Source organism: Diabrotica virgifera, chromosome 10 (assembly GCF_917563875.1).
Source record: "Diabrotica virgifera virgifera chromosome 10, PGI_DIABVI_V3a".
Lineage (NCBI taxonomy): Eukaryota > Metazoa > Arthropoda > Insecta > Coleoptera > Chrysomelidae > Diabrotica > Diabrotica virgifera.
In genome coordinates, this window is record NC_065452.1 from 55641300 (window position 1) to 55660726 (window position 19427).

A 19427-nucleotide genomic window follows, 5' to 3' on the forward strand; every position below is an offset into this window, starting at 1 on the left:
TTGTCGGTACTGTATTCATGAGCTGCTAATTACCATAATCTTTTCTCAGAAAGGTTTACACACAATAACGAAAGGCAACAACACTAATATTTTACCAGGGTATGCGTAAACATCAACCCCTCTTTCCAAATAAAATGGCCTGGTAGATTTACAAAAGTTTTTATTTATTTATTAATTAAGTCTTTATTTGGCTTCAAATGTTCATTACTTGTGAATAAATATTTTTCTACAAAAGATTTCTTGCATTTCATTATTTTGTGCAAATCCTTCTCTAGATCGCATCCTCGAGGTAGACCGCATACTATAGTAGCACCTTGTTTTTTAATCTAGACAATTTAAATTTAACTTTAATAAAAAATCAAAAAAGAATATTAGAAATATATGGGTAAATATGAATAGTACATTCAAGAAAAGTGGTGGGCCCAACGGACCCGAGTTGCCCGGTTACGTAAGTAAAATGTGTTGCCCAGATAAGGGTTAAACCAATGAAACTTAAAGAAAATATAAACAATACATCAGTAAAGTAACTTGTGAAGCGGTAACGATTAATTTTATTTGGGAAGCTAATTAGGGGGTGATTTTTGCGATTTTTGTACCAAAAAATAAAAGGGATCAACAATATTTTGAGCGTAACTCACTTATTTTTAATGTTAGAAGTTTTTTTTTAAAAACAAAAATAAACTTTTTTTAAACACTTAATTTATGAATTTTCCCCGAAAAGTGCTCTGTTTTTTGGATATTTCACATTGAAATATTCCATTTTCAATTTGACGAAGAAGAACCTATTTTTCATTAACTACAACTCTGCTTCAGCTGGGTCTGCAGACCTCACGCGTACACCGTTTTTTAATTTTTTTTTATAAGCTCTATTTTTACTAAGAATATTTTTTCTCTAGAGTACTTACTTTTTGAGTTATCTGCGAAAAACCGTCCAAAACATGTTTTTTTTTTTAAGTTATACTTCTTTACCGGCGATAGAGGGTGAATTTTTATATGGTAAAACCTAGCGACCGGGCGCATGCGCATTATAACTTTGTTCTGATTGGATGTTCAAATGACAAGTCAAAAATTATTCAATATGGCGGCTGTGGCACAGCTGTATTTAGATTATTTATGGTTGTTGCGTTTTAAAATTTGTGTGAAAAGAAACAACAAACAAAAGTTAGTTAATAGTTATACTGTCTTTTTAAATAGTTTTCATATACCTATATTTTTGGACTTTTGGACTATTTTGGACAAGGAAAACTCATTCTAATTTGGTAAGTAGTTTTTATTATAATCATATTGTAATTATACATTTGGATTAGGTTGAAATACTCAAGAATGCGGATTTTAGAGAGAAATCCCAAATTAGGTTCGATTTTTATTTTTAAATTATGATTTTTTGGCGTAGATTTATTTATCTAGTAGGTATGTAATGCTTTGATTTACATACTTAATTTGATTACCAACAAAAGTTCTACCAATCTTCATCTAATATATTGTTTTCTTACTGTTTTGTTATATTTTTATATTTTCTTCCACAAAATTTAAACTACATAATTTAATTTTCAAAACAACTGTCAAACAGTAAAACGTTCAGTTACCGTATTCATAGAAAAAAGTGTTGTGTGATTTGGTAGAATGCGAACTTACCCTTCAAAAAATATGTCACGTATTTCAGCACCTGTTTAATTGGAAGGATACTACAAATCTGGCCTCCACATAAGTGGTCTGTAGCTTCTACATGATAGGTGTGAAATTTTAAACGTTCTTGTTGTTGATTGGATAGGAAGAGTGGCATAATCTAGCCTCCATGCTAGGTACATCATAGCCTCCATACGGTACTTCCAATATTTAATATTTTATTTATTCAAGTGGACAATAAAGGTAAAACACAAACAACTTTTGTTTCTTACTTATTTATTTAAACAATAATGTGACATTTTACATAGAAATATGAGTAATTTGGATTAAATAAATGTTTACTTGTCGAATTTTTCCACCGTCTGCACACAACAGCTGAACGGAGCCATTAGACCTAACAACAAAACGTGAAATAAAATGTGTATTTTAAAACTGTTGGATAAACAGTACCTACAATCAGAAAAACTTACCTTTAAAAAGATACTCGATTATGAAATAACAAAAATATCAAAAAACACGACTGAATATCAGCTTTTTATGGTGACACAGAAACACATCACATAACCGACCATATAAAATAAGTGAACGACAACGAACGAAGGAACACGAACACAGATTATAGATTCACAGATAGCGCAGGATTTGTCAAAAGTCATGTTCCACCAATCACAAGGCCGACATCAGCGCCTCTGACTAAATGGAAGGAAAATAAATACGATTACATGTTTTTTATTAGAGTGAGCGGGGCATGACCGTATTTTTCCACATGATAAATAATGTGGGATTGGACGAGTGAGTCTACGCTTCGATTACGAATCAAAGCGCCACGAAATTCACGGGTTCAATTCCCGATGCAAGTTTTATTTTTTTATTTTTTTATGCATGTTATGATTGTAAGTATATTTGTTATATAATTTTTTTTTCAGAAAATGCGTATTTAAAATTTTTGCCAACAATTATTATCGTTCAGAAATCATTTTTTCTTTGTGGCATTTTTCAATGTGTTTGTGTGCGTTTTATTCTTTTATTTTTTTAAATATTTGGTATTGTCTTAAAAATCAGATAATATGTAGTAGAAGTATAACTTCTTACGTGCGTACAAAGTACACACACATTCTTGTTGTTAAAAATGAACATATTCACTCGCAAATAACTCGAAAAGTAGGTATTGACTTAGTGAAAAAACTCTATATAACAAAATTTGCTTAGAATTAGTCATTTTATCCAATTCCGGGCCTATTTCAAACGTATATTTTTTCACTCCCGAGAAAATATTTTTCACCATGTAGCTATTTCCCAATTTTTGTAAAATGGAAGGGATATAGAATTGTAAACTTTTTCTTATATAATAATAGACAATTTCAACTATCTATTCCCAAATTTTCATCCTTCCTTTATTTTTTTGGAGGTTTTCGTAAAATTTGTGTTCCCTGATCGGGCTATAAATGTTTATTCTTAAATTATAAATGGTATATCTAATATGTTATTACCTCACTAATGGTGGGATTGTGTTATTAGCGATCCCCTCTTTCAATATCTCTAAGATTTCTCTTTCCACACAGTTACATTTATCGGAAAACACACGACTAAAGCTTAAAATGAGATAGACAGAGTAACGGATTTGGAAAAATCAAACGTAATAGAGATCGTAAATTACCAGGAAGCGCTTCCATGTCGTGAATCGCTTCTGAAGTAATTGTACACTAAGAAAACTGATATTTAGCTTAATATAAGAGAGGATTGTAAGTGCACTCTTAAATTACATATCTCATAATTGGAGCTCGAGAAATAGGCAAAATGCATATTAAGTGCATATTTGCATATTTTGGATACATTTTATAAGTGCATATGCATTTATTAAAAGTGCATATTTTCAGATATATCACAATATGGATAAACATCTGAGGCCACATGCAGGCGCGGATCTAGAAATTCTTAATAGGGGGGTCAGACGTACCGCAAATATTTTATTGCCCAGATTTAGCCATACGACTCACGCTTACTCTAAGGATAAAATTCAGTCATCTCAGATACCTACGGTATCAAAAGAATTGAGCTCTGGTTGACAGAAAAAAAAAATAAATAATAATAAAATACGTATAGACTAAATACAATAGGGGGGTCCATGGACCCGTTGACCCCCCTCTGTATCCGTGCCTGGCCACAAGTAATGCAATTTAGCGAGGTAGATAAAAATATCCCTCGGAAATACCCCTTATTGGTATTAGCATCTGCATGACAACAGACTTACAGTTTTTGAGTCGTTTATCAAAAACCGCTTTAAAACATGCATTTTTCATGAAAAATCAAAATGTTTGATCTTTGATAACTCCAAAAGTATTGATTTATTTTGATAACTTTATATAACAAATTTTGCTTAAAATTTGTCTCTCTATCGATTTCTTGGGTTATTTTTAATAAAGTAATTATCATCCACGAAAAGGGGTGGCATCCACGCCCCAAGGTAAAAGTGCAAGTTGGCATTATGTCATTTCTGTTTATTGAGGTGTCCTCTAACTACTTACCAATTTTCGTGAAAATCGATGAAGGTTCACCGAAATCGAAGGTAATAATTGATTTTTACCTACATAAAATAAAGAACAGAAATTGCAATTTAATAATCGCAATGCGCGTATTTTGCAAGCTCATAAATTGGTAAACGATATACAGTCGCAAAATAATTAATTTTATTCATTTTAAGTACAATTCTCTCTTAAGCCAGGAAGATACGGGGGTTTCCTTGTGAAGGGATTGTAACTCAATAATCGAAATGCGCCTATTTTAAGAGTTTATTCTTAGAAATTATACGCTATACGAATTATTTCCGCGATACTTATATTTTAATTTTTATTAACATTTTTCTCTTGACTTGAATCAATAATTAAAGAGTTGTTTGGGGGTTAAGAGGATAAGCTCAAAAATCGAAACTATATGACTTCGAAAGCTCATAAATAGCTCGTATTTCTGCCGCAAAAATCGATTCAATATCTTTATTTTCAAGTAGGGTGGGCCCCCTAGTGGGTGAGCTGAGTCAGCCCCTCCACAAATTCCTGCCCTGTGTAACGAGCTTAAAATTTTTAATCTACGGTATATGAAATTTCATAAATACCTTGTAATTTAGCACTATTTGTTGTTTAATTTCTGCAAGGTAGAGGGTCAGCTCAACAGAGGGGTGAAGTAGAAAAAAGTTTTTCCGCGTATAAACAATTATTATTATCAGATAGACGGCACAGTTTTTCTCTAGAAAATTTAGAAAAACGTTTAATAATATATAGTTTTAACTGTAATAATAATATAATAAAGAAGGATGATGATGATGATGATGAAATAAAGAATAAATGAATATAATGGTCAAAATGTCAAAAAAGATTTTTTGTGACTTTAGCATAAAATAAATTAAATACAGTCAATATAAGGATTACTGCGTTTTTTACTTACATGCATTAAATGCATATAAGTAATTATTTTAGGGGTTTTTAAGTGCATTTCCCGAGCTCTACCATAATAAAAGCGGACATGTCAGTTTTTAAATGTAGAGGCAGGAATTTTTTTATTAAATATTAAGGCGCATCAATCTATGTGGTTACTGGGTAGGTACTACAAAACATTTATTTTATATAATTACATTACTTTTTTAATTTTTGGTACAATAAATTTCATAATACTTGTTAAAAAACTGTTCCCTGCTTAAAGGACAACCAAACAAAAGAAAATGATGTAACTGGAACGAAGAGCATACAGAAACTATTCAATTTCAAGACACGTAGAATATTTGGACAATCGAGTCGCACAGAAAAGTAGGACGAAACTAGTTCCAAAATTGATATTGCACCCTATTCACCAATCTACAGTACAACTTCGTACCTACAAACTGCAAAAACACAAAAATAGAAGAAGCTACCGCTTAGTCAAGTTTTTTTTCAGCAACTCAAGAATTACGAACGCCTGGACCGAAACCAACAAAATAGACAACGTAGAGAAGATATTTAAACTCCTGGAAAAGATGACAAAGGAACTTTTTCAAGCTAGGTCATTTGCGAAGAAAGCCATTTTCTTCTTATTTTAGTGCCGACTCCACTAAGGAAGGTTGACTATAACCATTGCAAATTCGTCTCTATCTTCTGCTTTTCTAAAAAGCGTCTGTGTATTTAACCCGGTCCAGTCGCGAATGTTTGGATTTAGAATATTTATCATCTACCAGGACCCCTTTCTCCTTCGATTTTACCCTTCATCATCAGCTGTAATAACTCGTACTTATCATTTCTAAGTATGTGTCCCAAATCTACTGTTTTTCTCTTTCGTTTCTGATCAAAAGTACTCTGTCTCTTCCTATTCTGTGCAACACCATTTCGTTCATAATATGGTCAGTACACGGTATTTTCAAAATTCTCCTAAAAAGTCACATCTCAAAAGCTTCCAGTTCTCTCATTAAGTCAACACTAATAGTCCAAGCTTCGACAACATAAAGAAAAATAGAGTGGATATAACATTTTACCATGCAATATCAGATTTGCAGATTGAGTCTTTGGTTACTCAGAAATTTCCTCATTTTCAAAAGGGGTGCTCTAGACCAGGGTAATAAGCTAGAAATAGATCATGTTCGGGACACTCAAAGATCCAGGTAGCTGACTACTTTTTTAGTTATTGTATACCTATGAAAACCTACCTGTTTCCTGCCTAGAGATCGCGTCCGTTTTTAATTATTAACAATTTAGTGCAAAAATCGCGATTTTTTCGATTTTTTGCACTCCTTTCAAAAGCTAAATAGTTGACATAAAATTACAAAATTTAATTTTTTAGAACATTAAAAAACCTTCAAAATGCCGATTTTTGAAAGTTAAAAAGTTAATTTGTTGCCACGCAAACTGCAAAATAATCGGATAAAGATCCGAAAGGCACCTGGCATAGACGGAGTCATGCCGGAAACGGTAAGGCTCGCCGCACAAAGATACCCGCAAGTTTTCCTGAGGCTGCTAAACGAACTGCTCGAACATCAGCAGTCCCAACTCGGTTGAAAGAGGCTAAGGATGTCCTTATCCCGAAAGGTAGAGGGTATGAGGAAGAGGTGCGTTTTCGGCCAATTTGCCTTCTTAGCTCGGTTGCTAAATTATACGAACAGCTTGTAAAAGGTCGCCCTGAGCGAGAGCTGGAAGAAAAACATGCATTAAGCGATCGTCAGTATGGTTTTAGGACCAAAAGGTCCACCATAGATGCGGTATCAGAAGTGACCTGCTTAGTCACGCAGGATACAAAGAAATGGGTGGCTCTCATCTTGCTAGATGTCAAAAATGCCTTTAATACGGCATCATGGGAAAAAATCATGTCTAGGCTGAGAGATTTGGGTGTCAGTGAGTACCTGGTTAACGTGGTTGACAGGTACTTTACTGACAGGTTCATAACGGAAAAGGATACCAGCATCAAGTTGTCGCAGGGTGTTCCGCAAGGTTCGGTACTGGGTCCCACCCTCTGGAATGTCCTGTACGATGGGGTGCTGAGGTTACAGATGCCGAGGGGTTGCACTCTTGTAGCTTATGCCGATGATCTCGCACTGGTTGCGAAGGCGAGCCAGAAAACGGAGATGGTTAATGCGGCTAACACAGCCCTGCGTCGTATTAGTAGGTGGATCAGAGAGAACGATCTACAACTAGCACCTCAGAAAACTGAGGTGGTAGTTCTCAAAGGGAGCCGAGACAAATCATCTCTTCGCTTTTTAGTGGAAGGGGTAGAGGTTGTACCAGTTAAATCGGTTAAGTACTTCGGAGTCTGGCTGTCGGAAGGACTGAGATTTGGAGTGCATGTCCAAAAGACGGTGGAGAAGGCGAACCGAAGTCTGGAGGTATTGGTACGGCTAATGCCGAACATTCGAGGCCCAGGTAGTACCAAAAGGAGGATTTTAAATGGAGTTTTCCAGTCGGTGGTGACATACGCTGCTCCCGTGTGGTGCAGCGTGCTGAATACAGCGAAGTACGCCAAGCTGTTGGAGACTTCGCAAAGGCGAATGCTCCTCAGGGTATGTAGTGCCTATAGGACGGCCTCAAACGAGGCTCTTTATGTTATTGGAGCGGTGATACCGATCGTCTTATTGTGTAAAGAGCGAGCGAGAGCGTATGCGTGGAGGATGGATGGAAATATAGATGATGAAGATCGAGAGAGAACAATAGAGGAGTGGCAGAGAGAATGGGCGAGTGATAGCGGAAAGGCAAGGTGGACGAAGGGGCTTATTTCCGATCTGAGGCCGTGGTGGGAATGTAAGTTCAGGAAACTGGACTTCTTCCTGACGCAGTTTCTGACCGGGCATGGTAGCTTCGGCACCTACACAAATAGGATAGGTAAATCAGCTTCAGCGAACTGTGCTGTTTGTGGGGTGCCGGACGCTCCCGCCCACCTCTTTAACTGTCAGAGGTGGGAAAATGAGAGGGGAGACTTCGAGAGGCGGATGGGTTTCAGGCTGGATGAAAGAAATATAGTAAATTTGATGTTAAGAGGAGAGAAAGAATGGAGAGAGGTGCACTGTCTGATCTCGGGGGTGATGAAGAAGAAGGAACAGGAAGACAGAAGAGGAAATTAAACCAAGGACAGTGTATGGATTTTGGTTTCTTTTACCACTACTTTGGAGCGGTGGTTACGGTTTTAGCCGGAATACGGTTAATCCGGCACTACCCTGGTGTCTTCTGGCCTATATTACTTGGCCAGAGGACGCCAGGGTGTCTTGCTCCGTGACATTAGATGTCAAAAAAAGATTTTTTTTCCACCGCTGCCTGCCAGATTTCAATGGATACCTTCTTAGGCTCTTACTAAAATCTGGCAAAAGGGCAATTAAAAAAAAAACTGCAAAATAAGTGAAAATCGTTATTTGTTAATAACTTTTATTAAAACTACCTTAGAACTTTAGTGATTCACCCAAAGTTGGGTATTGGGGTACTTAACAAAACTTCAAAATTTGAGACCGATCCATTAATTATTTTAAGAGTTATTCTAATTGTTTATCCCAGAGACCTTCATTTTGCAATAACATAAGACAGAAAATAATGAAGATAGGGCAATTCTGGGTATGCCAAATGAAAGTATAAAACTGATACTATCAAAATGTACTAAAAAACGATAAAAAGATTATCTAATATAGTCAAAAATCCTAATGCCAAACTTGTGAGATTTTGTAGTTTAAAACATGTAGAACAACTTTAAAAATATTGTCTTTAAAAAAAGTCATTTTACATATTACAAAAGCTGGTATTTTACACGAATTTTTAAAAATGTAGTTTAACTGATGACTAGTCGTGGTAAGTGAAGGGGAGCTGGGAGCCGACAAATGCACGAGTTAAAAAACTAAAAAAAGCAACTTAAAACTACTATCATTTTCTATATCTCGGGATCTACTGAATATGTTTTGATCGTTCTTTTTTTAATTTGTATGTAATTTTTCTGTACATTACAAATATGTAATTTGTCTAGACATTTATTTATTAATAAACAGTCAAATTTGTTTAAACAATTTTTGGAGAAATATTTTTTTTCCAAAAATCCATGATTTTAATCATACTATCCCTATTAATCATAGAAAAAGTTAAGGTATACTTTAATAAATAAATTATCTTCAATAAATAATTATCTAATAAAAATCATTTATTTATTAAAGTGTACTTTAACTTTTTCTGTGATCATTAATGATACTATGATATAAAAAATAGATTTTTGTAAAAAAATATTTTTTCAAGAATTGTGTAAACAAGTTAGACTGTTTATTAATTAATAAATTTATAAACAAATTGCATATTTGTAATGTACGTAAAAATTACATAAGAATTAAAAAAGAAAGATCAAAATCCATTGAGTTGATCCGGAGATACAGCAAATTATATTCGTTTGAAATTGCTTTTTCGGTATTTTAACTCGCTGGATTTGTAGGTTCCCACTAGTAATCGTTTGCACTACATTTTGGAAAAATTGTAGAGGGTGCTGTGAAGGCATAATGTTTGTGCAAATTTTTTAAGAAAAAATACAAATCCCCTTCCTTAAAGTGACATTAATGAGATTCCTTAATTATTATAAACAAATTAGCTGTGAATTAAAAAAAAACATATGGCTAACTTTGTCCCAAATGAGCACAGGCTAATTTTTTTTTAAATTCGTGTTAAAATACTGTCTTTTCGAACATATAAAAAGATTGTTTCAACCGGACAACATTTTTAAAGTTATTCTAAATGTTTATAAACCACAAAATTTTAAAAATTTGGCATTAGGATTTTTGACCATGTTAATAAATTTTTTATCTTTTTTTAATACATTTTGATACTATCACCCAGGTATATTGTGATTGCGCGCAGCGGTCAAATACCTCCTGGTGTACTCTACACTCTAATACCCGAAAGTTAGGTTTGGACCGAAGGGTTAGGTCTTCCTCCTTTGAAAATTGTAGTGTATAATATATAATATATTAATTTTTTAATTAATTAATTTTTTAAAATTAGCAAAATTTCCGTTCAAAACGAATAAGAAGTAAATAAAACTTAGACACCCTGTTGAGAACCCTGACCGCTGCGCGCAATTGCAATCTGCCCTATCACCCTTCTACTTTCATTTGGCATACTCAGAATTGCTCTATCTTCATTATTTTCTGTCTTATCTTATTGCAAAATAAAGGTCTCTGTGATAAACAAATAGAATAACTCTTAAACTAATTAACGGATCAGTCTCAAATGTTGAGGGTTTGTTAAGTACCCCAATATCCAACTTTGAATGAAACACTAAAGTTCTAAGGTAGTTTTAGTAGAAGTTATTAACAAATAACGATTTTTACTTATTTTGCAGTTTGCGTAGCAACAAATTATCTTTTTAACTTTCAAAAATCTGAATTCTGAAGGTTTTTTAATGTTCTAAAAAGCTGAATTTTGTAATTTTATGTCAACTATTTAGTTTTTGAATGGAGTACAAAAAATCGAAAAATCACGATTTTTGCACTAAATTGTTAATAATTAAAAAACGGACGCGAACTCTAGACAGGAAACAGGTAGGTTTTCTTCCTATAGGTCTACAATAACTAAAAAAGTAGTCAGCTACCTGGATCTTTGAGTGTCTCGAGAAAATCAAATCCTTATTACCCTGGACTACTCCTGATTGATCTATTCTTGATCGAATTTCTATAATTTAGATGTTTATATGAATTTAGATGTTCTGTAATCCAGATTTCTAAGTATTTTATTTTGTCCACTTGTTCGATATATTCATTTTTTATCTGGATCCTTGTTACGAATTTACCCTCTTACTGATCATCATGGTTTTTGTTTTCTTTTTTTTTTGTTTATTGTTAAACCAAACTGTTCCTGAGTATCACAAATTTTGTTTAGTAACGTCTTTAGGTCTTCCTTAGTTTCAGCGATGATGACTGTGTCGTCGTCATAACGGATGTTGTTTATATTTTCACCATTTAGCTTGATACCTTCTGTGCTGTTTTCAAGTGCTTGTGTAGATAACTCACCTTCGGAGTATATATTAAATAGTAATAGGGAAAGTACACAGCTTTGTCGCACTCCTCTACTTATCTGTTGCGCATCCATGCTATTTCCATCTAATGTTACGGCAGCCTGTTGGTTCCAATAGAGATTTCTTACTATGTTAATATAATTTTTGTCGAGTCCTTTTCGCTTTAGACATTCCATGAGAATGTTATGTTTAACTTTATCAGAACCTTTTTCGTAGTCTATAAATGCGACGAAAAGATCTTCGAAAAGAAAGATACGACGAAGAGAGCCATGGTTTTCGTAAAATATGAACAGCTCCACAATGCCAACCAAATGACCAAAGATTATGCAGATCAGCATAGCCTCACTAAGCCTATGGCCTAAGGATTAATGAGATAAGCAAACAGCCATTAGACAAAATTCGGATATAATGTAATCAAAAACATTATAGATGATGCACACGCAACTGGCAAGAATAACCAATTACGATCATATAGTAGGTAAGAAGAGAGACACCACAACGCAGATGAGTTGCTATTTGCATCAAAAACACTACTAGGCTAGCTCTAGAAAAAACCAAGGTGATGGGCTTCGTAGAAACTGTAGACGTAGCAGAATATTATAACCCGCGGTGTATGGACATGAGATATGACGGAGAAACACTTCTAAGATAGTACGAGGACAAGATATTTCGCTCCAGATGAACCAACAATAATCAGTCCCAATCTAAGATTATGTATATGATTCTTATTGAGCTTGACTCAGAGGCAAACTCTTAACATTTACAGAGCCTCTGATATAACTCCTACTTGGGAACTTCACCAACTCACTATTGTAATTTCTCAACTGGAATCCTTCGACATTCGACATATATGTTTTATGGTTTTAACAGAGCATGAAAAGAATATTCTGATTTCAAAATATATCCTGCAAAAAATTACACAATTGGTTGTTGATAGGATTAAAGCGTATAGAAAAGTTATGATATAAAACAATTATAAAATAACGTGGACAACATTACATAATATATTACTATTAGATATAAGTATGTTTATTATATTTAAAACTCATCATCATCATGATCTTGGTGCTACAGCCCTTAGAGCGCCTCGACCCTCTCATGCTTTCTACACCATTCTGTTCTGTCCCTTGCTTGCGTTTTCCAGTTGCCAACTCCGATCTTCTCAGCATTTTGTGTTACCCCGTCCATCCACCTCAGCTTTGGTCTACCCTGTCTTCTCATTCCCCCGGGTTGCGCTGTTACAATATTTTTTATCATGTTCGATTCAGGGGCCCGGGCTACATGTCCTGCCCACCGCAGGCGGTTTCGCTTAATTATAGTGGTAATATCTTTTCCACGAAACGTATGCTTGTAGATATTCCGCAGTTCAAAAATCATATCTACACTTCCATATTCCGTTCTCACAGACCGCTCCGAATATCTTACGTAGCAACTTTCTTTTAAAAATGGATAGAGCGGATTCATCTATTTTAGTTAGCGTCCATGCCTCTGATCCATATCTGAGAATGGGGAGTATCAATGTTCTATACAGCCTTATACGAGTTTTTTGAGACAGACGTTTGTTAGCTAAGTACTTTGATAGACCATGATAACACCTGTTTGCAATTATTATTCGCCTTATTATTTCCTCTGATGTGTTATTACTGGGGTTAACCGATGTCCCTAGATATATGAACTCTTTGACCGCTTCAAAGTTTTGGTCATTGATGCTTAGATCTGCATCAACATTTCCAGCTCTTGTGTTTGTGTTAGTCGCCATGAATTTGGTTTTATTTTAATTTATATGTAACTTCATTCATTCTGCTGCTGCTGCTAGCTCGGTTAGGATTTCCGCAGTTCTCGCCCTGGTTCTTGTTATAATAGACTAAGAGCTAGAGCCGAAAAATCATCGTCATAAGTAATATGGAGTTTATCCTGTGAAACACTGAACCAAAAATGTACGTAAATATAATGAAAAAAACATTGATTCAAAAACGGTGAGCATTAATTTTCGTCCAAAGATCAGTATCATTGGACCAATGTAACTACATTCATTAACTAATGCTCAAAAACATTAATTTTTATGAATTAGTACGTTCGTTCAATGTACTTTCTAGTTAAGAATCAATTTGTCGGTACATTGAATCAATGAACCGATACATTGATTCAATGCATCGGTACATTAAATCAATGGATCGGTACATTGAATCAATGTATCGGTACATTAATTCTTCACTAGAAAGTACATTGAATGAACGTACTAATTCATAGAAGTTAATGTTTTTGAGCATTAGTTAATGTACACTTACATTGGAACAATGATACAGATCTTTGGACGAAAATTAGTGCTCTCCGTTTTTGAATCAAAGTTTTTTTTTTTCATTATATTTACGTACTTTTTTGATTCAGTGAATGTCATCTTCATGTATATTTGTATATAATATATAAATAGTTAATAAGTAAACAAAATGACTACTTAATATCTACATAAATATTAAAAATATAGGTTGAAGCAACGATTTTTGCCGATTCTTAAACTAACATTAAGTACCTATCTATAAGTTTAAAGAAAAAAAAAACATACATTTTTAATTAATACAAACAACTTTTTATAATGTAATTTGGAAAAAATTGTATAACTAAATATAACAGAAATTAATTATTTTTATAAAATATATAAAAATATATATGTATATATTTATATTATATAAAAAATGTATATCTGATATCGTGAAAATAAATACATATCTCTCTGGGATTAATTATATCACCACCCATACAAAAAACAAATGGTTGAATGTCATTTTTCTTTGATTTCAAAATTTCAAAAATGATCTTCGACTTCTTGCTGGGTCTTCCCGATGTAAGAATGATCACTGGAAATCTCTGGTAGTATATTTTATTATATATTTGGTTGTCCGCTAAGATCTTTTTTAACCATTTTATTAGTTCTTACAAAATATCGATGTAGAACCCAAAGAAGAACTGCATGTTAGTCATCTACAATTTATATTAATAATTATGATAAAAAAAAATCTAAATAGTGAACATAGTTGTATTTTTGGGTATCACTTTTTTTATAGAAATATTTTAATTTATCCTGAAAAAAATTGCTAGATGTTGAGATGTATATTTTTACTTTGATAGATCCTATATATTAATAATATAGGTATGCAAAGTCCGCAGATAGTGTGCTACTCTTTATTTTTTTCAATTATTGCTCTATAACTCCGAAGATTTTAACTTTACAACAAAAACACTGAAATAAAAGTTCACCGAAATTAAATTCTGCATAGATATATGTTTTTCACGATTTGCTCCGACGAAAATTTTCCTCGGAAAATGCGGGTTTTCCTAACAAAAACTATAATTTTCAAATAAAGTTTTAGGTAAGTAATTATTAATCCATAAATTAAATAACTTAGTGACATCAAAGATTTCTTGGTATAGATTGTAATTCCAGAAGCCGGTGAAAATTAAACGAATATTTTAGCAACAATTCAATTGTTAATTAACAATTTACGATCGCAATAATATCCAAAATAATCATGATATATTGATCAAACTTATAAAGATTATAAAAATGAGATGCGTGTTTAATATTTTATCGACAAAATATAAATTTTTCTTTTTTTTGCATAATCATTAAATTTTGAAAAAAAAAAATAGTTATAATACGTAGTCTAATTAGTAAAGTACAAAGAAAGGTTATTTACCAGCAATTTTATTGCTTTAATCGAAGTATAAGATCCTATGTATTATTAATATAGGTATGCAAAGTCCACAGATAGTGTGCTACTTTTTTTATAAACAAAATGGCGCCGACAAATCTTATTTTTTTCAATTATTGCTCTATAACTCCGAAGATTTTAACTTTACACCAAAAATACTCAAATAAAAATTCACCCCAATTTAATTCTACATAGAGGCATGTTTTTCCCGATTTGCTCCGACGAAAATTTTCCTTGAAAAATGTGGATTTTCCCAACAAAATCTCGAATTTTCAAATAATTTTTTTGGGCCAGTAATTATTTATCAATATTTATATAGCTTGGTGAAATAAAAGCTTTCTTGGTATAGATTATAAATTCAGAAGCCGGTTAAAATGAAACGAATATTTTAGCAACAATTCAATTGTTAGTTAACAATTTACAGTCGCAATAACAACCAAAATAATCATGAGACATTGATCAAACTTAGAAAAATTATAAAGGTGTGATGCCTATTTAATATTTTGTCGACAGAATATAAATTTTTCATTTTTGTGCATAATCTTTAAATGTTTAAAAAAAATTGTTATAAACAAATTAATATTTCTTAGAAATTGTTTATTATATTCTAATTTTAAAAATACTTAAAATGCGTATTTCATAGGTCTTAAAAATGAATGCTTTAAAAAAATTTTCCAACCATTTGCAAAAAAGTTAGGAAACAGCAAAATAAATATACGATATCTCCATTGTTTATAATTTGTTTTAATTGTTTCAAAGCTTAAAAGTGAGTATATGGTACAATCTAATTACTCACAAAGAATGTCAAAAATTAGTGCAATGGTTATATTTTAATCAAAGATTAAAAATACTTTTTTTTGTAATTTTTAGCGCGAAAGTAGGCTTGATACAGAGCCGGAGATAAAATGTTCACTCGAAGCGACTGACACGCTTAAACTCGCGCGAGCTGGGTATGTGGGCGGGTAGCTACGGTACTGTATTATTCTACTTTCGCGCGTGTAAATTACAAAAAAATATATTTATAATCTTTAATTAAAATATAACCATTTAGCTGATAATCGATATTGTTTTATAAATAATTAGCTTGTACTTTAAACTCACTTCTACGCTTTGAAAAAATTTAAAAAATTATTAACACCGTAGTAATCGTATGAACAAGGTTGAATTTCGAGCGAATCAAGCAGGTTTTAGACCAGAATCTTCCTGCATAGATCACATTAATACAGTGAGGGTAATAATGGAACAATCGGTTGAATGGAACACACCTCTATACATGGTCTTTGTCGATTTCGAACGTGCCTTTGACAGCCTGTCTCATGCTGCTATATGGAAAATTTTAGAGCTAAGAAACATTCCTCATAAAATAATTTCCATTATAAAGTCACTGTACACTGAGGCGACGTGCAGCGTGACACACAATGGGGTCAACAGTGACGAATTTGACGTACTTACTGGAGTCAGACAGGGATGTGTGCTTTCTCCGTTTCTGTTTAACATAGCTCTGGACTATGTTCTCTCCAAACTAGACTTCGACACAAAAGGGATACAATGGACGTTAACCACACGCCTAAGTGATCTGGAATACGCCGACGATATCTGCCTGTTAGGACAAAGGTTCCAGGATGTGGCCGACCAATTGGAAACACTATCCACTGAGGCCAATAAAATAGGTTTAAAAATCAATATCGGTAAAACCAAGTCGATGAGAATAAATGCAAGGAGCAACACGCTATTTAATATCGACAACAAGCAGATTGAAAATGTGGAGAACTTCACGTACCTTGGAAGTGTCATAACAGAAAGCGGAGGTACAGAAGACGATATTCGTATGAGGATACGAAAAGCTCAACAAGCTTTCAGCATGCTTAACCCTGTTTGGAGGTCTGGAGAATATACTACAAGGACAAAGATCCGAATATTCCAGTCAAATGTTATGTCTGTTCTACTCTATGGATGTGAAACCTGGAAAGTGACAAAATACCTTACAGACAAATTGCAGGTCTTTGTTAACAAATGTCTACGAAGAATTGTTCGTATTTTCTGGCCAAACACCATCAGAAACGAAGATCTGCTACACCTGATCCAACAAAAGAGGGTAGAAAATGAAATAAAATACAGAAAGTGGGGGTGGATAGGTCACACACTCCGAAAAGACAGTTCCAGTATTGCAAAAAATGCCCTAGAGTGGAATCCCCAAGGAAAGAGAAAAAGAGGTCGCCCAGCACAAACTTGGAGAAGATCCATCATGGACGAGATAAGAAGTCAAGGAAAGTCTTGGAATGAGGTGAAGGCCCTAGCGCAAAATAGAACCCGATGGCGCGTTTTCACTGAAGCTCTATGCTCCACTTAGGAGTTCAAGAACATTATATATATATATATATATCTATATATATATATATATATATATATATATATATATATATATATATATATATATATATAGTAATCGTATGTTTACTTTGCTGTTTCATAACTTTTTTGCAAATGGTTGCAAAAAGTTTTAAAGCATTCATTTTCAAGATATTTGAAATGCGCATTTTAGCTATTTTTTAAAATTATAATATAATAAAAACTTTCTGAGAAACGTTAATTTGTTTATAACTATTTTTTTAAACATTTAAAGATTATGCAAAAAAATAAAAAATTTATATTTTGTCGACAAAATGTTAAATAGGTATCTCATCTTTATAAGATTTCAAAGTTTGATCAGTGTATCATAATTATTTTGGTTATAATTGCGACCGTAAATTATTAATTAGCAATTGAATTGTTGCTAAAATATTCGTTTAATTTTCACCAGCTTCTGGAACTATAATCTAAACCAAGAAGGCTTTTAAGTCACCAAATTATTTAATTATTGGTAAATAATTACTTATCTAAAACTTTATTTGAAAATTAAAGATTTTGTTGGGAAAACCCGCATTTTTCGAGGAAAATTTTCGTCGGAGCAGATCGGGAAAAACACGTCTCTATGCAGAATTTAATCACGGTGAATTTTTCTTTGAGTGTTTTTGTTGTAAAGTTAAAATCTTCGGAGTTCTAGAGCAATAATTGAAAAAAACACGATTTTCGGGCGCCATTTTGTTTATAAAAAAAGTAGCACACTATCTGAGGACTTTGCATACCTATATTATTAATATATAGGATCTTATAATTCGATTCCAGCAATAAAATTGCTGGTAAATAACTTTTCCCAAAAATGGCCTATTCTCCGATAATCAGCCCAGACTAATAATATTTTTCAGTTATTTACGGTTTAATCACCTAAAGATTTAATTTACTAATCTTTTATAAGATTATACCATTTAGAAATATTTTCAAATGGTTCCTATTTTCTTTTACCTATTTGAATCGCTTATTTATGAAAGGCCTCATGTCACTTTGTTTTAAATTTTATTTTAACTTAGAAAATGATAACCGATATGTCTGCACATCGTTCTTATGAAAAGCCTCATGTCGATGACAAGGGGCTTTTTATAAATAAAAGCACTGTTGGCAACATACTGTTCAGAAGAAAGTAAAATTGAGAAAAACAAAAAAAAGTAAATGTTTACTATTTCTTCCTACCATGAATTTACTTGCGAAAGATTTAAAAAAGGAGTGGTTGTTGTACCTGATTTTATAGGTGGATTTCTCAGCAAAACCTTCAAGTTATTATCTAATCCACTGTCTATTACTGAGCCATCTTTCCCTTCCTCATTAGCAAGGAAAACTCATGAATCAAAGGTACCAAATCATCAAGAAAAAATTAATGACCTGAAGAAAATTTTGCAGTACGTCCCTCAAGAACACAAGTGGTTTGCAATGAGCTTGCCCTATGACCTACAGTTGCAATCAAAAATTGAGCAAAAATGTATAAAATGGCAATTAATTTTAAATAATTGTACTGTCTTAGAACTGGTTTAATAAAGTAATATTAATTATAAATAAATACGGTGTAAATTCATCCACCAATCAAAAGTTTCCCCGTAAAACAAGACTTTTGTTAATGAAAGGCCTTTTGTCAGGTATTTTCAATAATAAAAAAATACAATATTGATTTTAAAAAGTGTAACTAACATGATTTATTTTCAGTTTTAAGGTATTTTAAATGTTTCGAAAAATTAGAAAAGTATAAAATTGTTTTTTATAAAACTAAACAGTTTTTTCTTCTTTCCCAAAATTTACATTTTGTGACAAGAGGCCTTTCATAAATAAGCGATTCATTTGTCGAATTAGCTTTTCAAAAAATTTACAAAGAACAAAAATTTATTAATACTATTAGATATATAGGATTGAATAATGAAATAAGTACTTACACTCCGTAATGTCTTCATGGGTAGGTAATCTTTTAAAATAAAAATTCATTTGTTTTATTCTTGATATGACTTTCACACTGAAGAAAGGAGATAATTCTTTCGAAATTGCTGTCCCATCCATCAACAAGTTCTTTTCCATTTCCAAATGCCACTCCAAAGTCCATATCATCTGCAAAAGTGGAAATAGAAGTACCTACATCTTTTTTTATAGAAATCCAACAAAATAATTTATACTTAGTTCAAAATATATTATGTAAATACATACCTTAGAAAAATCAACCAAATCACTAGTGTCAAACACCGCTCTTCAGAG